At 35.7% G+C, this 26581-nt stretch overlaps 1 protein-coding gene across 20 annotated transcripts in view; it reads right to left on the bottom strand.

Moving 5' to 3' along the window:
- LOC140168261 (uncharacterized) overlaps window positions 1-16102 on the bottom strand; it is a 71567-nt gene extending 55465 nt beyond the window's left edge. For 14 of the 20 annotated variants that reach the window (XR_011861174.1, XR_011861175.1, XR_011861176.1 and 11 more), the window contains exons 1-5: window positions 16015-16102; window positions 6013-6157; window positions 4568-4662; window positions 4108-4202; window positions 392-488 (exon numbers count right to left, since the gene is read on the bottom strand). The gene's annotated coding sequence lies outside the window, so the exon portion shown is untranslated. The remainder of the gene's footprint in view (window positions 1-391; window positions 489-4107; window positions 4203-4567; window positions 4663-6012; window positions 6158-16014) is intronic. The other 6 variants (XM_072191601.1, XM_072191603.1, XM_072191604.1 and 3 more) reach the window with 3 other exon arrangements.
- Between the last annotated feature and the right edge of the window lie 10479 nt (window positions 16103-26581).

Raw genomic sequence — 26581 nt, 5'->3', positions numbered from 1 at the left:
TTAGTGTGAGTTCTGATGTGTTGCACAAAGTGATTTCGGTCAACAAAACATTTCTCACAGTACTCACACTGATAGGGTGTCCTTTTCTTCAAGCAATTATTAAATTGATACCATAACATCCTGTGGCCATTGAACTGTCTTTGCAGCTCGCCAGTTTTTGTAAAGATTTTCTGACAACACAGACATTTGCGTCTATGGGCTCGTACATATTTAATAAGATGTCTGTTCATGTGGGTTTTGAAATTTGCCAAAGATGAATGATTGAGTGTGCAATATGCACAAGTAAATGGTTTCAAACGTTTCATTGCCAATACGTATTTACATAGATAACTTTAAACCCAACAATATTTAAAGATGTAGATTAAGTGACTGTGAGCACTAAAAAACCCACCATGAAAATCAACTCTAGCATAGATGTCCTGGATTGAAGCAGCAAGCAATACAAGACCACAGTCCTCACTGGCTTCTGTCTCAGTGGATCAATATATCTGAAATATTAAAACAACATTAAAAAAACGTTTAGTATATCTTTTCAAATAACATTGATGTTATACCTTTATAGGTAGAGACAGGCAGAGATCTTCTGAACAAAATGTGTTGCCTAACTGTTCTATCGCACGATGACTTCATACATGCATTTGATATTACAAATAGCTCATCTAAATATTCCAGCTGAAAGTAGTGCTAATGGCAGTCTATTTAAACCAATTATGTTTCTGACTTGTTTGTCCTCATTTGGGGCCTGTTTGACATTGATATGAGGGTATTTATCATGAACATGAACATTGAACTGAAAATAGATACATGCCAACTTTTACTTCTATACCCTAAATAAGCATGGGCACGATCTCTTATTATAAATTTTCTAGAGTCTAAACTCACTCTGTATTATACACAACTGGAAAAGCACTTAAACTCAAAAGGTCAAAAAGTCCATCTGATTTTGGGACTTCTTTCTCAAAAGACCCAAAATGTAAATGATCTTTTAGCAAAGTACCCTTTTTCTCAAATTTCCTTGTTTGAGGAACCCTATTTATGCTATGTACAAGCGTACAGTCCTTTGATCTTGAAAATGACCCTCTGTACATTGATCTTTGTTCACGGGTACCCACTGGTCAATGAACAATGCCCCCCCCCCCCACCCACTGGCCCCCAGGCACAGGAATACAATGGCTAGGTACAAGAATACAATGGGATACAAGAATACATTATACTACGAGTTGTTACAATGCATTAAGCATGGTTTATATATTAGGTGAACTTATTAAGTTCACTTCATATGATGGAGCACTTAAGGCAAAAGTCTCCAGCAATCATAACATTATGCCTTATAAGTTAGAAAAATATTTTTCAAGCACATGGTTTTATTTAAAACGAACTCTTATCGACCATAAAAATGTATAAAAACATTCGGTGCTCAACATGCGATATTCAAAATTCCCGTGCCACAATTGTCTAAGCACAATGACGTAATGGTTATTTGTGCTCAATTGTCGTCAGCTTTCATTATATTAGTGGGACGTCATTGCACTCGACTATTTTGGCGCCCGGGAATATTTTATAGATGTTTTTATTCGTTTTTATGGTCACTATGATTCGTGCTTGATAATTATTTTTCTTACATATAAGGCAAAATGTTGTGATTGCCGGAGACATCCTTTAAATTAACTCCAATAAAAATATGTCGCTGGGAATGCAAACACTGGATCATTATGAGCTAACATTAGAGTGGCTATAAAGTTATGGCAATCTAATTTCAGCAAAAAAGATTGATCATGAAAAGGGTCAATAGTGTGCGAAGATATCCCTGTGCACAGTGGAGTGCAAACACGATCTCACAGAGGACTGATTTTACTTTTAACAATATGCTTCCCAGAGGGTAGTCTACCCATTTTCCTATCTGCATTTCTGGAAAAACCATAAAAGGTAGCACACCATTAGATGGGGATTCAGTTTATGGCATTACCCCATGAGTCAAATTAGTCTCATAGTCAATGGCACAGTTCATATACCTGTATCCAATGATTATACGTGCTGGATTTCAGACTGGGCCACATGGACCAGGGCCCCCAAATTACCCTGTACATCTTCCTTTTAAGCCCCAAAACACAATTTTTTGCCCAAAATAGGGTAATATGGTAAAATTGTGCAAGCTTCCCATGAATTGGCTCTTTATATAGCAATATTCACCTTAATTTTTTTGGGCCTTCACATTTTGGTAAATCTGGTCCTGATAAATACATGAATTGATGACAGATTACAATGATTACTTCACTTCGGGTTTATTTATAATGCCAAGCTGCTGCCTTAGCTTGGGGTATACAGTCAACCTGAGATGGCTCTTTAATGGGGAACAGTAGTGCATGGAAACTCGTTTTAAATAATCAGCCATTCAAATTTAAATATCAAGTTTGAACTTTTATTTCAACAAATGAATTTTGAACTACAACTTTTCTTTCTTCAATTTCAAGTGTAAACAACATCTCTAGCATAAACATTTCTGATACCAGTACTACTGAATCACACTCAAGTAAAAAAGTAGTATGAGTTCTGATATGAAGTTTAAGACACCAGTTCTAACTAAAATATTTCTGACAGTACCCACACTAAAGGGTTTTTTCTTTGCTATGAGTTCTGATATGCCTTTTGAGATCACGGTTCTGACCAAAACATTTCTGACAGTATTCACACTGAAAGGGTTTCTCATTGGTGTGAGTACTGATATGCCTTTTGAGATCCCAGTTCTGAATAAAACATTTCTGACAGTACTCACACTGAAAGGGTTTCTATTTGGTATGAGTTCTGATATGGTTTACAAGAACATATTTTCTAGCAAAACATTTCTGACAGTACTCGCACTGAAAGGGTTTTTCTTCGGTATGAGTTCTGATATGTCTTAGAAGATCAGAGTTCTGACCAAAACATTTCTGACAGTATTCACATTGAAAGGGTTTCTCTCTGCTATGAGTTCTGATATGCCTTTTTAGATGAAAGTTCTGACCAAAACATTTCTGACAGTATTCACATTGAAAGGGTTTCTCATCGATGTGAGTTCCGATGTGGCTTTTAAGATGAGTCTTCTGACTAAAACATTTCTGACAGTACCCACATTGAAAGGGTTTCTCTTTGGTATGAGTTCTGATATGCCTTGTTAGATGAAAGTTCTGACCAAAACATTTCTGACAGTATTCACACTGAAAGAATTTCTCATTAGTGTGAGTTCTGATGTGTTGCACAAAGTGATTTCTGTCAACAAAACATTTCTCACAGTACACACACTGATAGGGTGCCCCTTCAAGCAATTATTAAATTGATACCATAACATCCTGTGGCCATTGAACTGTCTTTGCAGCTCGCCAGTTTTTGTCAAGATTTTCTGACAACACAGACATTTGCATCTATGGGCTCGTACATATTTAATAAGATGTCTGTTCATGTGGGTTTTGAAATTTGCTAAAGACGAATGATTAAGTGTACAATATGCACAATTCTTATTCAATGGGTGCGTCTTGTAAAGAATTCGCGTAATTTGATTGGTTTTCTGGTGTATAATATCTCACAATAGTTGATAGTGATATTAGTCAGGGCGCGCGCCGCCACGCAACGGCGTGCACGCTTGTTGCTCCTCAATGATCGCGCGATAATGCGTTCGCGTAATACACGTAAGCGAGAACTAAGAACGCGATTCGGGCGGCTTAGATGTTCGTGATGGTTTCGTTCATTTAAAACAACGGGATGTCCTCACAAAAGTAACTTAATTTTTTCTACAAAAGGCAGTTTTTCTCATAAAAATTACATTAAAACTGAATAAGAATGAGAATAAAAGATAGGATTTTGTCTTTTGCCTATCAATATCGTGTCATAATGGATGGGGTGGCCAATATTTTTATCGTAGTGGATACGCTGCGCCGCATCCACTACTCAAAATATTGGCCAGCCCATCCATTATGACACGATATTGATAGGCAAAAGACAAAATCCTATCATTTATTCTCTAAGTAAATGGTTTCAAACGTTTCATTGCCAATACGTATTTACATAGAGAGCTTTAAACCCAACAATATTTAAAGATGTAGATTAAGTGACTGTGAGCACTAAAAAACCCACCATGAAAGTCAACTCTAGCATAGATGTCCTGGATTAAAGCAGCAAGCAATACAAGACCACAATCCTCACTGGCTTTTGTCTCAGTGGATCAAATTCTGAAATGTTAAAACAACATCAAAAAAATTTAGTATAAATTTTCAAATAACATTGATTTTATAGGTAGAGACAGTCAGAGATCTTCTGAACAAACTGCCTAACTGTTCTATCAAATGATCGCTTCATACATGCATTTGATGTTATAAATAGCTCATCTAAATATTCCAGCTGAAAGTAGTGCTATTGGCCCAGTCTATTTAAACCAATTATGTTTCTGACTTGTTTGTCCTCATTTGGGGCCTCTTTGACATTGATATGAGGGTACTAATCATGAACATGAACATTGAACTGAAAATAGATACATGGCAACTTTTATTTCTATACCCTATGTAGATTAAGTGACTGTGAGCACTAAAAAACCCACCATTAAAGTCAATTCTAGCAAAGATCTCCTGCAGAGAAGCAGCAAGCAATACAAGGCCACCGTCCTCACTAGCTTTTGTCTCAGTGGATCAAAATCTGAAATGTTAAAACAATATTTTTAAAAAATTAAGTATAATTTTTTTAATTACATTATACCTATAGACAGAGATCTTCTGAACAAAATGTGTTGCCTAACTGTTCTATCAAATGATCACTTCACACATGCATTTGATGTTATAAATAGCTCATCTAAATATTCCAGCTGAAAGTAGTGCTAATGGCAGTCTATTTAAACCAATTATGTTTATGACTTGTTTGTCCTCATTTGGGGCCTGTTTGACATTGATATGAGGGTATTTATCATGAACATTGAACTGAAAAAGCAAAAACAAGTAGACATGTCAACTTTCATTTATATACCCTAACTGGGCAAGATCTTACTCCCAAAGGAAATAAATTACCAATTTTCTTGAGTCTAAACTCTGTGTTAAACACAACTGGAAAAGCACTTAAACTCAAAAGGTCAAAAAGTCCATCTGATTTTGGGCAACTTCTTTCTCAAAAGACCCAAAATATTTATGATTTTTAGCAAGGTACCCTTTTTCTCAAAGTGCTTGTTTGAGATACAAAACAAGTGGGTAATGGTGAATCCAACGGACGAGGACACAAAACACATCAAGGATCAATAAATGATACAAGAGGATACCTTGAATATACAAACAACTGAGAAGAAAGAGAGCAAGGTTCCCCATGACCATCCAAATATCTTTGCGGGTCATTGCTTCTTGACAAACTTTTCTGACAAAATTCACTTCCAAATTTATGAGCTCCCACATATTTAATAAGATGTCTGTTTAGATGGGTTTTCAATTTTTCAAACGTATGATGCTTGACTCTGCAATATGCACAAGTAAATGGTTTCAAACATTTCATTGCCATCATATTGCTGCTTGCAATATTGATATACATAATGAACTTTAGATTAACCTAGAGTCCGAAGTTTCACGTTTTACGGAAAACGGAAAAAACATGTAACAAAAATTGTTAAAAGATAAAGAGAAATAAATGTTAAAAACAATCTTGAGTTGTGTGTGTCAATTTTAATGATGAAAAATACTGTTTAATAATACCGAAATAAAGGCATACAAGGCATGAACCCCTATCCATCCAAACATCGTTACAGTCGGCTTATTATCGGGAGAGCATTCCAATCAGAGCATATTGATCGCGATATTAAACACTTTGTGACATTAATATCATTCATAATCATTGTTTATACATTTTAAGCTTTGTTCATAATAACATGGATTTACAAATTTTACAACACGGATTACATTCCTACACCGAAAATGGTTTTTAGAAAACGGTGAACTTCGGACTCTAGATTAACCCAGCAACGTTCAAAGGTGTAGATAAAGTTAGTTACTGTGTGCACATTAAACCCACCATGGAAGTTAATTCTAGCAGTGATGTCCGTGACTGGGACAATAAGCAATACAAGACCACAGTCCTGTCTTAGTTCTGTTCAATTCTCACTGGCTGGTCTCTGTTGTGTTTCTACTTTTACTAGTTTACATCACTAGATAAACACCTGCAATGTTAAAACATTTAATTTCATTGTTATTATTGCTTGTTGCATTTGTAACATAAATGCGCATTACTTGTGATGGGAGAGAAATTGTCCGTCGGCATGACGTCACTTGCGATAAATCGCTTCTTCCCATTGGTTGCTTTCGCTGATATTTGGCTGTTCTATCTTGCCCTCTAGGACACGAAGGGGACGCTTAGGGGCTGTGCAATAATTACATGTATGAGCCCCCCAAATGGCTCGCTAAAAATCGCTTGCCCCCTCTCGCCCGCCAAAAAAATTTTGCCCCCCTTACACATGCAAATTTTTTTGGATCCCAATTTGCAAACCTTAAATTGTCTATATACATGTTGCGAGCGCAGCGAGCAGGAAAATTTGCATATTTAGGCATTTCCATACGGTTTTCCTAAGCCTTTTTAGAGCGTTTTATTTAAAAGCCGCCCCAAGAATGTGTGCCAAAAATTGCTTGCCCCCCCCTCTCGGCTTGCCCCCCCCCCTTTGGCTCGCCAAAATTTCTTGCCCCCCAATTTTACCCTTCCCAGGGCTCATAATTATTGCACAGCCCCTAATACCATTGCACTCAATGGGGGAAATCACAAAAAATGCCATAAATACCTCTTGATCAATCAATTCCAAAAATTTGATTTCTTATTGGAAATCAATTTAAAAAAATTACCAAAGATAAGGCAAATTGGTATTTTCTGTGCTGAGAAAACTCAATGCCCTGTACAGACAGATAGATGTGAGAAGTGGGTAAGTGCAATTGATGGAACAGCCCCGACCGAGAGAATACTGAGATGTTGATGCCTCTAATGCATGAGCCCCATAGGGGGAGTGCATTAGACGCATTAACATCTCAGTACAAATGCATTATTTCAAGCAATTTCTTGAGCAACAAGTGCAGGGGATCATCCCGGTACTGTTCACTGTACTTCAAAAATACACTCATCTACTCCACAGCAGATGAGGGCGTCTGGGGGCGAAGTTTACGTAAGCTTGCATAATTGCATGCTACAGGGAACCAGCCCATTGAAATTCTGTACAAAACACCCATCACTATATTGCTTGAATTGAAGTGTTTAAGAATGAGAATAAAGGTATTGTTTTTAGCCGCTGTCGTGCATCTATCGTCTCATATAATCTGGCGACATCATTATTTTTGCGTAAAACAACTCAGCTTCGCCTCGTTGTTTTACTTAAAAATAATGATGTCGCCCGTGTTATGAGACGATAGATGCACTCCAGCGGTTAAAAACAATATCTTTATTCTCTATAATTCTACTTTTATGGAATTAATTATGAGTAAATATCGGGGAAGAAAAGCACGGGTATAGACAGAGAAAAAGGTAATTTATTTGACCTGGAACAAGGTAAATGGCAATGACCAGCACATCTGTTATAGTCGGCATGTCATGTCAATTGCAGTGTCCACAGTACAGACTCGTGCGTGCGTGAGTCTGTGCTGTGTCAGTATACAGATCGAACGAGTGAGTGACAATATTCAACAAGCTACAACAAAGTATTGATGACATTTTAACTCCCATTTTATTAAAGTTTTTTACTGTCATAAACAATAATATTTAACTCCAGACTCCCATATGAATTATATTAATATCATTCACTAAAATTTGCAATGCCATTTCTACAGTAAAATGTTAGCAAGTATGCGTGGGAAATACAACCAATACAAGATACAACAGAAGAGGCTTTTCCATACAGTGAACAATAAACAAGAAATGGAATCCAATGTTAACATATATCTGCACAAGCAACTGATAGCCTATCTTTAGTATTGATGCTTTCAGGCTTTAAATGATAGCAAGAAATGGAAATCTCCCCAAAGGAAAGATTAAATCGTGAAATTGATCGCCACATCTTAATGGATTCACATTATCCTCCGGCGGTAATGTCAAACTGTCAATTACAACGTCTACTAGTGGCCTGGTTTTTAAATCCACTCTCATCACACTAATCAAAACTGTAAACTACAATTTTATCGAAGAAATTAAAAGAAGAAATACTAAATATTGCTTAGTTTCAATGATGCTTGCCGATCGAGTCGCCTTGATGGTGTATTTCCGATCATTTTGCAACGTGGTATCGCCATTAGGCATGGCCCGGTAACCTGGATAAAATTTAACGCAATCGATCGTCCAATCCTAGTTCACCCGAATGATCATGTGGTTTGCCGAATGAATGGAATCGGTGTCGGAACAAGGATTGTTACTTGTAAACAAATTGTTTCGCCGGCACGTTTCAAGAAATTAAATTTACGATCTTTTGATAATTTAAGTTAGGGGTCGTTTTATTTTAATCTCTGGTATGAGAGATTGAGAATGTGGTTAAAGATAAGCCACTCTGTGTTCTCATTTTGCAACTAAAATAGGTTTCTCATAAAGCTTAAATTTGCGGGCCATGATGCTGGCCATCCATGTATTTGAAACATGGCGGATATACCATGCACCCTCACTACATTCGGGTATGTGAGGGTGCTCGACGTCCAGGCATAGTTATAGGTATGCCAGGCAAACCTTAATTAACACATTTGTTAATCAACCAAATTCGCCTAGAACACAATTACATATTTTACATAGAAATTTAAAAGAACAGGTACATTGTAGGTCAAGGAATCCTACATAAATATGTTTTCTGTACTTCACTTGACCCAAATATATGATTTTTTATGGTGATGAGACAATCGCACATGGGATTTTAGAGGGATTTTCCATTAAAAAAAGCTGCTATCATAATGAGACTAAGATCTAGAAACACCCCCGAAATGCCGTTTTGGGGAATTTTGCCAGCAGAATCTTTTTGATGAAAGTCAATCTTTGAGAAGAAGATAGTGGCGTATAGGTCCGATACGTGTACGCCACTATGACATACGATGTTTTTCATTTTTGCCGATATTTCATAATTATAAAATGTGTATAAAAAGTGGCGTATGGTCGATCGCCACTATGGAATACTGAAAAATGTCACTTTGTAACTATCGCATACATTTAATTAATTAATTACTAATTAATTAGCTAATTATGACTGATGAGACTTAGAAAAAATGAAAGAGAACATAATTAAAAACATATGTGCCAATTTTCAAAAAAATGACCAAAAATCACTATACGCCACTATGGAATACAGCCGACGAATTGGCATTAATGCTCTAATACCCAGAATGCAAAGTTCATCAATTTACTGTGTATTTCAATGAGAGATTCAAACACTATTTTAACCATGAAGATGGCTTGACACCACTAAGATTTCTGGTAGAGGAACATCATGTAAGTATTTTGAATTTGTGTGAGTTTGGTTATGGTGGATTATTTCCCACAAGGTCAAATGGGGTCACGAACAGGGGTTCTTTTGGCTGAGGAGTCATCTTCGAGCCCTTGTAAAATTTTTATTAAGCCAATGAGTGGTCTACCTGCTATAGGGGTCACACCTGAACCTATATTGCCTACTAAAGGCAAAATAGATGATGTCTGACATCTAGTATGAAGAGTAGAGGGGTCAAATACAGGAATTTGTCATGGCGTCAGCACAAACATGCATTTTAGATGTCTATATCAGCAAATGGGGATGTGATACATTTTTTTGAGTCCAGAATCTGGTTATTTGTGTCAAAGAAGACACCCTAGATTCCAATTTGTAGCCCTGTAGCTTATAGGGGTATGATTTTTTTTAAAGTTATTTTTTCCGGTTTTGTAGTGTCCCTGGACCTAGATCTAAATGCTAGGATCATTCAATCATGGTTGACCTAAAAAAAATTAATTAATTAATTTTGCACGGTGTTTTGTGTTTTTAATAAGAAAATTGATATTTTGTATTCATGTCATACTCTATTAATGATATCAAAATGCATTGAATTTTTTTTTTTAATTTCAGGTACCCGGGCAGGGAATTTCCTGCCCAGGTAATAGGATTCTCGGGCGGGACTCAAATTCCCGGGACTCACTCACACCCTCAGTAGCTTACCCCTTGGGGAAGATATGGATGTCTAAACTCAGAAGAAAATTAATGTCGCGACACGCGTGCCCAAAAAATGGGGGGTCTGACTACATGGATCGAATCCATGGGTTCCTACAGTCACCCATGGAAAACAGGGTACTGAAAAGTGAAAACCAGTACACCATGTTCATATGGGCCATGAGTTAGTTTGTTTACATTGCAGTAATTCCATCAGAATAGCCAATACAGACTCCAAACAGATGAAACTTACCTCAAATCAGTTTTAGTTGCCCTTAAGGGGGTACTACACCCTTCGATAAATTTGTGTCTATTTTTGCATTTTTCTCAAAAACTAATAACACACTGGTAACAAAAGTTATGTATATTATAGGGGCAAGGAATTCAGTTACTACACTGGAATTTCAGTGACCCAAGTCAAGCGGTTCGTTATTTATGATAATAAATAAGGTACCGCTAGGATGTACCTTGTTTCCTATCATATATACTGAACCGCTTGTCTTGAGTCACTGCAATTTCAGTGTAGTAATTGATTCCTTGCCCCAATAATATAAATAACTTTTGTTACAATACCAGTGTGTTATTATTTTTTTAGAAAAATGCAAAATAGTCACAAATTTACCACAGGGGTGTAGTACCCCCTTAATAACTCCAAATTGACATGACATTGAAATTTATTTGCTCAATTTCATACCAAAATCAAGGAAAACATAGTTTTGTTATTGCAAAATAACATAGAAATCACACAGGGTTTATATCTGATTACTGCAGAAGGCCACTTGAGGTAATCAATATTGGTACTTGAAATGGCGTGACTCAGTGACTTTCTGCTCATTGTAAGACAGATAGTGTTGTAAACGTGATTGCATAACATTACAATTATTCGCTAAATGCGCTGCGCTTAAACGCTTGAATAAAACATTTTCATCTGGCGCTGCCGCTGTTTCCCTAAACATAATAAATACACACAAAAACAACATTCACATGGGATATGACGCCTTGTCGCAGCAGCTCCTCCCGTAAAGTGATCACTTTCATCCTTCAATGAAACGCCTGAATAACCAATCGATCAATGCGATATTATTATACAATCGCTGAACAACCTTTGTTCAACAGCTAATAGCTCCGTAAGAAAATACATTTACTACATTGTAGGTATGCCAGGCAAACCTTAGTTAACACATTTGCTAGTCAGCGAAATTCGCCTAGACCGGGGACCAAACACAATACATACTTACATAGAAATTTCAATTTCAATTTTTTTCAAGAACAGGTCGGTCAAGGAAACCTACATAAATATGTTTTCTATACTTCACTTGACCCAAATATATGATTTTTTATGGTGATGAGACACTCACACATGCTATCATCATGAGACTAAGATCTAGAAACACCCCCGTACAGGGCTCGAAATAAGGAGGGCCCAAGGGCCCTCGGCCCCCGAAAATCAGTGAGGGCCCGCAATTTCACATCCGGTGGGCCCAAATGGCCCGCAAAACTTTGTGGCAATTTTTCTCACTTTTTTGTGGGGTTCATAGGTTAAAACCAATGGCCCAAATTTCGGGCCCACAAAAATTTGTGAGGGTCCTCAAACATTTAAGATCAAGGGCCCAAATGGCCCTCAGAAATTCTGGCTTATTTCGAGGCCTGCGGCCCCGTAATGCTGTTTTGGGGAATTTTCTTAGCAGAATCTTTTTGATGAAAGTCGATCTTTGAAAAGATGTAACTTTGCCACGGAAAGTGCTATGACAAAAAGGTTTTCAGTTTTGGATTTCTTTACTCAAGGGCTTTAATTTGATATATAAAATTATGCAGTTTGATGGCAAATTTAAATTCACCTGGCATACCTACAATTACCAACTGATATCCTTTGTATTTGAGTTGTCATTTGATGGTATTAGAACTATCATAATGGATGTAAACATTAAAAAATGTCAACAAAACATGCTGCTGCAGAACTCTATGCCTGTGTGTGTGTGTGTCTGAGGGCCGATGACCGGGCAGATGACACACATTCGATGGGTGTAGGGTCTGACCCAATTTTCAATAGGCCGGTTCTCGGAAACGACAAGGAGTAGAGACTTACCGTTTCAAATGTGCTCATCTGGCACATAGGGCTATGGTATAATTAAGTGATTTTAAACAAATGGGTTAAACTAAATGGGTTAAACTAAATGAAACGTGGTCAAAAACAGGTGCAAAAACATGAGCAAAGTCTGTCAATCTTGAGCAAATTTTAGATTCAGTAATTTTATTTCGCATTTCTTTTTAAAATTAACGTGTTGTTGATGCTACAAAGCTAAAACACGCGCTACCACAAATAATAAAAAAAAAGGTTATCATTTGGATTTTGTCTTTAAAATTGCTTTTATTCATCGTAACAATAATACCATATTAAAGGAAACCTAGTTATTTATGAGAAAATAAACATAAAATATTAAAAATTGAATATTGTCAGGTTGTGATAAATAATTAAATAAACATTAACCGCACGTTAGCGGCACATGTTGAGTCCAGCATGCTTGCTTGTTATAAACCAAAAATCAATCGGAACTTCCCCAGCCATCAAATAGGTATGCTAGGTGAATTCAAATTTGCCATCAAGCTGCATCATTTTACATATCAAATTAAAGCCATTGAGTAAAGAAAGCCAAAACTGAAAACATTTTTGTCATCTTGATCATAGCACTTTCCGTAACAAAGTTACCTCTTGTCAAAGATTGACTTTCATAAAAAAGATTCTGCTAGCAAAATTCCCCCAAACGGCATTTAGGGGTGTTTCTAGATCTTAGTTTCATGGCGATAGCAGCTTTTTTTAATGGAACTGCTATCAAAATCCCTCTAAAATTCCATGTGCGACTTGATTATCACCATAAAAAAATCATATATTTGGGTCAAGTGAAGTACCGTATAGAAAACATATTTATGTAGGTTTCCTTCACCGGCCTATTCTCGAAAAAAAAATTCAAATTTCTATGTAAATATGCATTGTGTTTGGGCCCCGGTCTCGGCGAATTTCGCTGACTAGCAAATGTGTTAACTAAGGTTTGCCTGGCTGGGATACCTACATCAAACAGCGATCGTTCGGAAAGCATGCAAAAAGTGCACGATTTCCTGACCACAATCAAACTTGCTCCATTGCCACTGCAGGATTTTGCAATAGAAGCTACCGGGAACCAAATTACATGGGCCGGCAATGGCGCCACTGCACGACCCCAATTGAAACCAGCCAGTCCATCTAATTAATTATTCATGAGCCCAGCACATGACCAGATTCGGCAGCCATCGGAAAAAGCCGAGGTGGATTTATGAATGAAAACAAGCTTTTATGAAGATCCGGAAAGTGCCGATTGATGATTTTCGGAAAATTAAAGATGGCGGGCTGTCACTCCATTTTTCAGAATGGGAATACATGCTACCGAACGGAAGTTATAGCTGTTTGAAAAATGACTTTTTAATTTAACAGCATGAAAACGCACAAAATTTGTGAGTGTCATAAAAGCTTTAATTTCATCCTTTCGTAACTTGATTTAAAAATTTGTTATGGTAAAGAAGGAATTAGTTTAGCGTAAATGGAAGTTTGTTTCATGCAGTCATGCTCTTGTTTACATTGCTCGGTCGTGCATTTCCTTGTTCGCAAGCAATATTCATGATGGTTTTTCTCATGAAATTCTACCAAAAAGTGACCAATCTCACGCACGTGATTGGTTGGTTTTGAGCATGTGATAGTCATTTATAGTTTTTTAGTAGAAGTGCTTTTGCTCATTTGCATACATGTAGATGAAATTCGGTTGGCAAGTTTGATTGTGCTGACATTGCATTTACAAATATTGCAGAATTTACTTCAATTTTTAGCAGGTGGGTCAACATTTTGGGGCTTTTATTATCTTAAAAATATATTAAAAGAATAAAAATTTCTTTTTTTTATCATCAATTAATTTTAATGATAAAATTTTCGAAGTTTTGTCTGCATCCACATGCCGACGCAAAATACTTGATTAGCCATGTGAACTTGCGTCCAAATTAAAATGTAAAATACGCGTCTGGATGCACGCACACTAACGAGAAGCCTGTGAGGGAGGCACTAATATTAGAAAGAAGAAGAGATATATGAATGTAGGTATGCTAGGTGAATTCAAATTTGCCATCAAACTGCATCATTTTATATATCAAATCAAAGCCCTTGAGTAAACAAAGCCAAAACTGAAAACCATTTTTCATAGCACTTTCCGTAGCAAAGTTACATCTTGTCAAAGATTGACTTTCATCAAAAAGTTTCAGCTAGCAAAGTTCCCCAAAACGGCATTTCGGGGGTGTTTCTAGATCTTAGTCTCATTATGATAGCAGCTTTTTTTAATGGAACTGCTATCCAAATCCTTCTAAAATTCCATGTGCGAGTGACTTATCACCAGGCATAAAAAATCATATATTTGGGTCAAGTGAAGTATAGAAAACATATTTATGTACGTTTCCTTCTTAGGCCAGTTGTTTTAATTTAAATTTCTATGTAAATATGCATTGACATTGTCGACGAATTTGGCTGACTAGCAAATGTGTTAACTCAGTCGGAGGGCCATCATGCGCGTTTTCCGTTAAAGGTCAAATTATTAACGTACGCGACCTTTGCAAAAATGACCGTCGCACTCTTGGGTATGCTTTTTACCTTTCCCATGGAAAATTCGATTTGAAATGTATCGTATTATGTGTAGCCAATCATCTTCGGCAATTTACAAATAACTTGTATTGAAAATATCTTCACAATTCTCTACTTGATTTCCATTTTGTCTTCTTTTGTCGTTAGAATTCGTGATTTTTGCGTTTGTTTTATCTTCAAATTTATTTTCGTTGCTAAGGACTTCTAACCCGGATATTTTCTGTCTTAACGCTTTAATCATTCTACTTTTTAGCCAGACAAGTAATTTCAACCTTTATCTATCGATTAGTCTTTGTCCCAAATTTTGAACTTAAAATTCAAAGTTGTTATAATGGTTTAAATTGGTTACCCAGATTCGGCCCATCGACGAAAATTAAGTAAACAAGTTCATAACAATACCGCGTGACTTGACACCATGAGCGAGTACATACACGCGCTAGCGACTTTTGTTGCGCCTAAGCGCGCCATTCATCTGCGTTCAGTGAAATACGCGTGCGCAGTTTAACACTGCTCTCATGAACCTTCTCAATGTTGTTGTCGCATGGCCTACTGAATACTGGTATTTTTCCGTCTTGTAAAATACCCTTTTCATCCCGGCAGGTTTTTGTCTTAACCAACAAAAATCTTGATTTTTTAATATGAGGATAATAAGCCATGTTTCTAATCATATGCAAATTTCTGATTTTTGAACTCGCACCATTTTTAAATTAAAGTAGTTTTTGTTACTCTTTTATCTCAATTCGTGACAAAAATTTGTGTTTATGTGCCCATATCATATTCCTTGCAAAGTTACAGTATTTTTTGTGAACATATATGGAATGTTGAAAGCCTTTCTTGTAGTTATATATAAAATATATAGCTATTAGGAGTTGTAGATTGAATTTTGGAAGCTTTTAAAACTGCAACCAAAACCAAGCAAATTTGAATTTTCGTTGTGTGCGTATTCATAGCGTACAATTTAATAATAGCGCGTCAAAGTTAAATGGCCCTCCAACTGAACTAAGGTTTGCCTGAGTTACCTAATGATTGAATGAACCTCATCATCCATGCATGATCATGATGATAAAGCTTATTTTTCAACCGATTTTACACGGGTTCTGCCCGTTATCTAACGATTGTATAATCAGCCAAAAATCACCAATTATCCGAATTGTTTCTTAAGTTGATGATGCTACTAATTATGTTGTATAATATTTATTTGTTAACCGATTTTTCAACAGATTATAATGGCACTTCTTACCTTCTGATTATGTGGAAGCGGCCATGGATAACTTTTTTGGCGTGCTGTTTTAAAATCCTCTTTTTTTGAGGAGCACCAAGCAATAATCGAGCTATGTGAGACCCCGGATATCAAGAAAGGACGCACCGTTTTGCGCATGCGCATAGTAGTGATTTCCCGACTTTGAGCATGCTCATTTCAGTGATATCTCGACTTTGCGCACGTAATTAATTAAGATGCGCATTTGAACAAATTCCCTAGTTTGCGCAGCCGAATTTCCGATTTTGAGCAGCGTGCGCAAACTGGGAATTTCTTTGATATGCGCATGCTCAAACAGCCGAATTTCCGAGTTTGAGCAGCCTGCGCAAACTAGGAATTTCCTTGAAATGAGCATGAACGTATGTATGGAGCGAAGTCAACACGTAAAACTAAATTGCATCATGAATTCATGATCACGGACGGTACAACTGTCAAAACGGAGGAAATTATTGCTCTGAAGATTTAATTTTGCTTTCTATCATCAGAATTGTATATTATTATTATTATTATTATTATTATTATTATTATTATTATTATTATTATTATTATTAGTGTTATTATTATTATTATTATTATTATTATTATTATTATTATTATTATTATTATTATTATTATTATTATTATTATTATTATTTATTATTATTATTATTATTGTTATTATTTTTATTATTCTTATTCTTCTTCTTATTATTATTGTATTATTGTTATTATTATTAGTGTTATTAATATTATTATAAATATACTGTGGTTTTATTATTGATATTAGCCGGACTATTTGTATTATAATAAAAGTCACATTGGAGAATTTAATTTGTTTATATAATTATTCTCTTTCTTCTGTTACTTATGTATTTATAATGTATCTTTTATCTATTTATAGGCTGTTTATTTATTTATTATCATAACATATTTTATCATTAATTGATTTATTATTATTTACTTAGTTGTTCATCTAACAAAATAAGTACCTTTTGGGAACTATATTGGTTATAATAATAAAATAATGATAAACGATACAGGAAAGGATATCATAACAATTGTCCACTTGACAAGGTGATTAGCGCAATGTCACGTTATATAATAGGAACAATAGCTGAATGGCTAGGATATTGAATTCTTTGGTATTAATCATTGACTGGTGTGCTATTATTAATTGATGGAATCTGTATAATATATATAAAATCAATGGATTCTATAATTTAACCAGATTCTTATCATTGATAAAAAAACAAATTTAAAATCAGACATCTTTCTTTTGTATGAAAATGTTTAATAAATCATAGACACGGTAACACCATGGCTGTCGAAAGGTTTAAAGTTTAAAATGAAATCACACTTCTAAGCCCCTATATCACTAAACTTGAATGTTTAACATGTTTGAGTATATTGAGGGATAGTGCTTATAGCACTAAGAAAAAAAGAAGGAAGGAAGGAAGGAAGAAAGAAACTTGCGGAATAAAAAAAAGATGGGTTCCCTGTCCATTCAGTCTTTCCGATAACCCGATTTTAGATGAAAAGAAAGGAAACAAACGAATCCGTCCTTCAAAATATAATAATTAGCCCGATTTTAGATGAAAAGAAAGGAAGAAAAACAAATGAAAGAAAGAAAATCAGTTCAAAACTGTTTATTATTATATAATAACTCATAACATCCATGCTAAAAAGACAAAACAATGTTTTGTTAAAACATATGGAATAAAATTAAAAGAAAGTCACTGAAAGAGAAAAAACAAATAAGAAAGAAATATAATTTTCTAATTTGCAAATTTGATAAATATATTGAGGGATAGTGTTTAGAATGAACGAAAAAACACGCGAAAAAAGACAAAGCAATGTTTTGTCAAAAAATGTGGAATAAAAAGAAAGTCACTGAGAGAGAGAAAACAAATAAGAAAGAAATTTAATTTAATTTTCTAATTTGAAAAAGAAAGTCACCCCTTTACAAACAAAAATCTTAATTAATTATCTAATTAAAGGATGCTATACAGTCTACAGCCTGACCATGCACACGGGATAAAACGACCAACTTATGTGCTTCCAAATCTGGGTATTTGATATACCCAGATATGGAAGACCTATGTGGGCGCGTGAACAGGAAAAATAACGAGTTATGAAGTTTAAAATGAAATATATATATTATCACTAAACGCATTATATAATGCAATCACTTTGTAAACATGTTTGAATGCTGAACATACTTAAAAGTATATTGAAGGATAGTATTAAAAAGAAAGAAAAAAAACCACCAAAAAGACAAAGCAATGTTTTGTTAAAAATGTGGACTAAAAGTAAAAGAAAGTCACTGAAAGAGAGAAAATAAATAAGAAAGAAATATATTTTATTTTTTTATTTGAAAAATAAAGGCATCACCTTATGGATGCTATTATAGGGCATGCAGTCTACAGCCTGGCCATACACACGGCATAAAACGACACACTTCTATGCTTCCAAATCTGGGTATTTGGTATGCCCAGATATGGAAGACCTATGTGAGAGCGTGAACAGTAAAAATAACGAGTTATATGATGTTTAAAATTAAATATATCGCTAAACACATTATTGCAATCACTTATTTAACATGTTTAAATGTTGAACATGTTGTAGTGTAGAAAGAAAGAAAGAAAGAAAGAAAGAAAAAGAAAGAAAGAAAGAAAGAAAGAAAGAAAGAAAGAAAGAAAGAAAGAAAGAAAGAAAGAAAGAAAGAAAAAGAAAGAAAGAAAGAAAGAAAGAAAGAAAGAAAGAAAGAAAGAAAGAAAGAAAGAAAGAAAGAAAGAAAGAAAGAAAGAAAGAAAGAAAGAAAGAAAGAAAGAAAAGAAAAGAAAAGAAAGGAAATAAGAAAGAAATATATTTTATTGTCTTATTTGAAAAAGAAAGTCACCCCTTTACAAAGATCTTAATTAATTATCTAATTAAAGGATGCCATTATACAGTCTACAGCCTGACCATGCACACGGCATAAAACGACCAACTTCTGTGCTTCCATATCTGATATGGAAGACCTACGTATATATTATCCCTATAACGCCCCAGCAAACACAAAAACGTTTTAAAAACGTTTTAAATAAGTTATCTTTTGGTTTAGGTAAAAACGTTTTAATAACATTAAATTGTCGGGTTATATAAAGGTCATGGTAACGTTTTAAAACGTTTTGTATGAAAACACACTACAATATTTTTAAATGTTTTCTAAAAATGTTATTGTTAACTATTTTTGCCAACATTTTTGCCAAATATTGTGTCATACTTAAATAACATTATGTTCAAATATTTGAACCCAGCAAACACAGAAATGTTCTTAAAATGTTTTTTCAAAACCTTTTAATAACATTTAAATGTCGGGTTATATAAAGGTCATGAAAACGTTTGTAAAACGTTATTGAAAATATTTTGGGCAAACATTTTTCGAAAAATATTTTTTAACCCCAAAACAATATTCTGTTTAGAATGTTTTGTATCAAGTTTTCAAGAATGTTTTTAGAATGTTATTAAAACGTTTTTATACCCTTTATATAACTCGATATTGAAACGTTTTCTGTAAAACATTTTTATTTGCTGAGCAGTAGATTATCAAAAAATGTTTTTTAAGGTTATGAAAACGTTTTATACTCTTAATAATTAATATACCCTTTATATAACCCGACATTTAAATGTTTTCTGACAACCTTTTATAACCTTTTGCGAATGATGTCGAAAACGTTTTGTGTTTGCTGGGGCATTATATAATGCAATCACTTTGTAAACATGAAGAAGGAGGTGGCCTATATGCTTCACCCTGGCAGGGCGTAAGACAATGCGAAACACACATTAATATATGCGAGGATCGGAAAATAAACGATGCAAGCCCGAGAAATTATAATTTAAATGGCGTGATTGGGCATGTTTGAATGCTGAACATGTTGGAGTATAGGGATAGTTTTTAGAAAGAATGAGAAAAAAACACGCAAAAAATTTTCCACCTAGAATTTGGAAGACATTTGCATACCCTACTCGAATTAACTTCCAAACTTTCCTCTTTGAAAAATTTATACGGGTCTGTATACATCAATCCGACTACGCCATTACTGCGGTGTCCCCGACGTAAAACTGCGGTGTCCCAAGGCCGGGGGTTCTATCAATTACTTGTTAGTGTGCTATACTGAATTGTACACAACAGTGATTTTCAATACACGATCATGAATTGATTGAACAAATTAAATCTCCCGCACTGGTACATCTGTGGTTCCGTCAATAGAGGGCCAAATGCAGTAAACGCTTCTCGGATTGGTGTATAGGAAGCGGCCATATAATTATTTCCAATTTGCATGCAATGCAAGAATAAGAATTAATATACGAAACTAACTATAAACTGCACACAGGTGACAAATGGAGCAGAAACTGTGTCAAATTATGTCAATCACTGATTATATCTTGTCTCATATGAGAACTGTTATATCAGGCTCAAATATCCAGTGGCCCGTCGGGTCAGCATTGCTGGAAGTTATACTGGCCCAATGCAAAATCCACTGGCCATAGGGCCTGCACTTTGGCTTGACATTTGGAAGGGGCGTGAATTCATTTTTGGATACGCCCCTATTATAATTAGGTAATACTCGACTCACACACATTCCCTATATGTATATACATGTACTACATGTAGTCAATCTGTCTGCTTTATCTGTATTGTGCCGTTCTTAAGCAAATACGGTAGTTAAACACGATTCATCAAACATTATAACAATAGCTCTTTTACAGTGTGCAATCATCCCGGGCAATAATTGGGCAATAATAGAGGATGTGCGTGAAATTATTGATTGGCTCCATACAAAGGAATTGAACCGGTGTCCTTCACCGTAATCATGTCACAATGCAGTGCATTCAATCAAACGTTGTCGTCAACCTATTTGATCGTATTTGTGCATTTGTTATGTGTGTGAGACGAGCTGTCGCGGTAGATTGCAATAGCTTGTAATCATGCTTTTGTTGAATGAATTTGAGTACTCCGCCATATTTACGGTATGATACGTCATAATCTAGGTGATTATTTGCATTGGATGTCTTGAATACGCTGGCGAGGTTGTGTAATAATCGGATTAATGCTATAACAGTAGGTGAATACAAGTTTTGAATATATCGCGTTGCAAACCCGGGTTGCAAAGCCCCATTCAGTGATCCCAGCGAAAGTGAAAACGAAAATCAAATTGTTACTTCTATAAAAATTTTTAATGAACAAAATTGGCACAAAACCCAAGAAAACGGCAGTATTGACGAGGTTGAAGCCCCATTCAAATACATGTAGCTAATTTATATATACTGTCAGTATATAAATTACAGATTCACGTAAATGCATTATTTTTGTCTTAAATAGGCCTACGCGGCTTAGGGCTGAACCACTAGCAGAAGACACCAAGTTGATGTTTTATGACCTTTGACATTCTTTTGTGGCGAGTGACATGGTCAGTTCAATTCACGCCGAGTGTCCTTGACAGGTTTAACTCTGCTTCGGTGGTCATGAAAGAATTCAAAAGATAACCTCTGCCCCAACAATCCCAAGCAATTGTCTGAAACTGCTCTTCGGATGATGTATCATAAGAACTCAGTCGTCAAATGATGATAGTCATATAATGACCAAAAGATTATTACTGACTATATCATTGAAGACTGAGTTCCGCACAGATCTTGTACAAAATCTGAATTTTGACGATTTTTACGATCGTCCGGATAAAAAAATCACTGAATGGGCCGTTAGTTTCCTCCTCTCCTTACACTGGCAATATGGATCAAAGAAAATTAAGGAAAAAATAAAGAAAACAAGAAAAAAAAAGACAAAGAAAAGAAACAATAAAAGAAACACAAATATGAAAAGTTCGAACAATATTTGGTTTATAAAATTAATGTGACCGTGATGAGGCTCGAACTCACCACCTTCCGATTTAAAGTTCGAAGCGCTAGTGTACCAAATTCTGATGCCTTACCAAGTGAGCTGTACTCCTGAGATACGAAATAAAAATTAAAATAATACACTGTATACCTGCTTGTGTCGGTAATTGATTTGCTCAAATTCCATAATGGTATAATGAAACATTTGGGGTCTAAAATGGATTTTTTATGTAATTGATAAAAACATCGAACGTGTATACAAGAAAAATGGTAGGTTCCTCTATAGTATTTTACTGACCATGGAAATGTACTGACACCGTGCGAGCACATGTCAAAATCGATATAATGTATTGTCCATATAGACGCGTATTTATCATGTTTATTGTCGGATTAACAACAATTGAGCGCTATTAATACACATTAATGTTTTTAGGCAAATAAAATTCCAAAATATGGTACGTTTTCTGCTTTTGCTTGTCACGTGGTAGGCCTATATTGAAGTTGCGATTATATCTTCAAATACGTTTCGTAAAAGATTCCATCAAGACAAGTGGCCGAGTGGTCTAAGGCGCTAGGCTCATAGAGCATCTCCAAAGCGTCGTGGTGCGCCGTGAGTTCGAACCCCGCCTCTGCCAAACTTTAAAAGAAGTAAAATTATATTTTAACTTTTTTTAAATTTCATATTGGGGAAATGTGACTGGGAGAATTTATATATGGCGTGGAGTGATGTGCTCTAGGACCTGGTCACTCCATAATGCTACAGGGAGCACAGTACTTTCAGTGGCGTACCGTGGCCGCCCCAACCCCGGGGGCTGAAGAAAATTCAATTTTGCCGCCCCTTCCTCAACAGCCCGAAAAGGTTGACCCAATTTTTTTCTCGGTCGTTTGAAAAAGTGAAGAGCAAAAAAAAACAAACAAAAAAAACGGTTTCAGGCGCAAGCGCCCAAAAAGCAACACATTTCGATGTATAGTACCATTTTTTTTTTTTTTTTCCGCCTTTTTTGTTTACTAATTATTTTTACCGCCACTTCGTTTTTGCCGGCCCTGTTTTTGCCGCCCCTTCTTCATCCGCCGCCCCTTCATTTTTGCCGCCCCCTGCTTTTACCCCGGGGGGCTGGCGCCCCCCAAAGCCCCCCCAAAATACGCGCATGACTTTGACAATGGAGTGAAAGACTATTATTATTGATTAGGCGCGGATTTTAAAAGTACAGCTCCTATGCGTGTATAGCAAAAAATTGGAATAGAATGTTTGGAATCATGTAACTAAAGTACTAAATGCATTCTGCAAAATGCGCTCTGACCAATTTATAAAGCATTTCATTAGCTTTAATTTGACATATTGTTTGACATATTTGGAATTATGGTAAATCATTAAATAATATATTTATTAATTAATCAATTATGTCGATTAATTAAAAATTTAATGCAAATATGCATATTTTATCTGACAGAATTGTAGGATTTGACAAGAGCCATCTTTCTTGTAAGTTTGATTCTTATAGCATTACCGGTATCGTATTGCGTCCCGTTATAGTTGCAGCAAAAAAATACGCGTGCAGGACACACATACGCACACACCCCACACACACACACCCAGAGGATCGTACCGTTTTACAATCGTATAACATTCATTGGCGCTATAGTAGTAGTAAATTTCAATTTTCTTTGCTTTACCTCACTTGTTCTGCTCAAAATTAAAAGGGGACATATCTGACAGTAAAAGCTTACATTTTATGGAAATTATGTTTAACTATTTGCTTAAACAGCACAAAACAGATAAAGCAGACAAATTTACTATACATAGGCCTATACATGTATGGTATCTGTATGCCAGGGACTGTTTAAGAATATAACATTAGATTTATGATATTTACTTCGAGGACTATCAAAAATGTGAAAAATATCAAATTTTAATAATTTGTCATAAAATTTGTATTATATCGTGAATTTCAAACAATGAAATTTATTTGATATCAGAAAGACATTCTTCGTATCAGAATGCAATTCGATATGTCTGATGTGCTCTCATGTCCCTCAAAAATACTATCGAAACGCTCAAAACAGATCCCTTAATTTGGTTAATTTTCTTTTCTTGTTTTCTTTATTTTTTTCTTTATTTTTCTTTGATTTATATTGCCAGGGTAAGGAGAGGAGGGAACTAAAGGCCCATTCAGTGATTTTTTGATTGAAATTCAGATTTTGGATACTAGACTGCGGAACTCAGTCTTCAATGATAGTCAGTAATTTTTATATTTTGGACATTATTATGACTATCATTTGAGGACTGAGTTCTTATGATCCGAGGAGCAGTTTCAGACAATTGCTTGGGATTATTGGGGCAGAGGTTATCTTTTGAGTTCTTTCATGACCACTGAAGCATAGTCAAACCTGTCAAGGACACTCGGCGTGAATTGAAAGACCATGTCACTCGCCACAAAAGAATGTCAAAGGTCATAAAACACCACTTTTGTGTCTTCTGCTATATCTAAAGGCCTATGGCTGATTTTGTACCTTTCGTCATTGTCATAGATGTGCTAACATGCTAGTGCAGTGGTTCAGCCGAAAGCCGCGCCGTGTGTCTATAAGACAAAAATAATGCATTTACGTGAGTCTGTAATTTATATACCGGTACTGACAGTATATAAATTAGCTACATGTATTTGAATGGGTCTTCAACTTCGTCAATACTGTCGTTTTCCTGTTTTGTTTTTTTGCCATTTGTTTTTCATTAAAAAAATTTATAAACGTAACAATTTGATTTTTTTTTTCACTTTCGCTGGGATCACTGAATGAGACTTTATAGCGCGGATTATTCAAAACTTGTTTTTACCTACTGCTATATAGTATTAATCCGATTATTACATAACTTTGCCAGCGTATTCAAGACATAGGTTATGTAGGGATAAACTGTACATGGGTATAGAGGCCCTGCATGCTTTTATCGATTGGCTCCAAACAAAGGATTTGAACAGGTGTCCTTCACCGTAATCACGGCGCAGTAGCCTACAGTCCATTCAATCAAATGTTGTCAGTGTGCGAGACGAACGATGTATAAATCTGGAGGTCACATCATCACTTATCATATGCTTATTGTAAAAAGTTTGTCCAATGCATATACTGTGTGTATTGTTCCCGGGTATTGTCAATACAGTCAAGCAAACAGGTATTATATTTTGAAAAGGCCGCTATAGTATATTCACAGGGGTGTCTTGAATGGCCAATCATATGGGACATAATCAAATTGCAGTGACTGCTTCCTTTGTTACCACATGTCAGTCATCTTGTGATTATTGGACCATGTAAACCTGCAAAAAACGAGCCAAAGTGCAGGCCCTATGGCAGGGCCACCGGACCACCGCTTAAATCTGTCCCTGCCTATACGGGTGAAACTGATAATTGATAATTTAGTTATTATCAAATTTACATTCTAAAGTTATTATGTAGGCCTACAGGCGAATGCCATGTTGCATTCGTGACGTGAAAATACTATTATTCAACAAAGAATTAGGCCTGGTTTATAAGCGCTTCGACCATGTTGACCGTGTCCAAACAGGGATTTCCTTTTAATAAAGGAGCACCGCGCAATGCCGCATGTAGAATAGGCCTATCCATTTGTATATATTCAATATAGCTGTCAATCATCAGAATAGTTAGTACCCCTTTTCATAAATAAGTACATGATTAATATTATAATAAATATAATATATAGGTGTGGTGTTTGCTAGAAATCAGTAATTTGCAAAGACAAAAAGACAATCAATTGTGATGCCAGTTACGTAGTGAGCTCAAAAGGTACTTTTCCGCATTATGCGCTCAACATCTATCATATGCGCACAACAATCAGCATGAGGCAGGGTTGAAAAACATTACACAATCGTAGGCCTACATTATGACTTCATCTCTTGACCCCAGGCTCTTGACAGCTTTATAAGAAAGAAATAAATAAATAAATAAAAGAAAGAAATCAAGAAATAAACTTAAGAAAGACACTTGGTGAAAGAATCTGAGCTTTTCACCAAATGACCCTATGTTTAAAAGTGGTGCAAGATATAGTGTTTAGCAGTGCAGTTTTCGAAATCTTAAATATCAGGGCGGCAAAGGGTCAAGACTTCTCACGGGGGGGTGGGGAGGGCCTGCCGCCCTTGGCTACGCTACTGGTGCCTATAGTAGGCATAGATATGTAAAAACCAGGAGTGTGCTTTGTTAGGTAAATATAGGACCTGTATAATATATTGATGAGGCGTTTGTGATGCCAGTTACATAGTGAGCTCAAAAGGTACTTTTCCGCATTATGCGCTCAACATCTATCATATGCGCACAACAATCAGCATGAGGCAGGGTTGAAAAACATTACACGATCGTAGGCCTACATTATGACTTCATCTCTTGACCCCAGGCTCTTGCGGACAGCTTTATAAGAAAGAAAGAAAGAAGAAAATAAAAGAAATAAATAAAGAAATAAACTCAAGAAAGAAGGACACTTGGTGAAAGAATCAGAGGCTTTGAGCTTTTCACCAAATGACCCTATGTTTAAAAATGTGGTGCAAGATACTAGTATAGTGATTAGCAGTGCAGTTTTTGACACAATTATCCCATCGTATTGGAAGAGAGAATCAGGTATCACAGGAACAGGAAACAGGAAAAATAACGAATTCTGGAGTTTAAAATAAAATCAAAACCGGCCCTATATCAC

Source organism: Amphiura filiformis, chromosome 13 (genome assembly GCF_039555335.1).
Source record: "Amphiura filiformis chromosome 13, Afil_fr2py, whole genome shotgun sequence".
Lineage (NCBI taxonomy): Eukaryota > Metazoa > Echinodermata > Ophiuroidea > Amphilepidida > Amphiuridae > Amphiura > Amphiura filiformis.
Note: the sequence above shows the minus strand (reverse complement) of the source record. Positions and strands in the feature narration are given on the sequence as shown.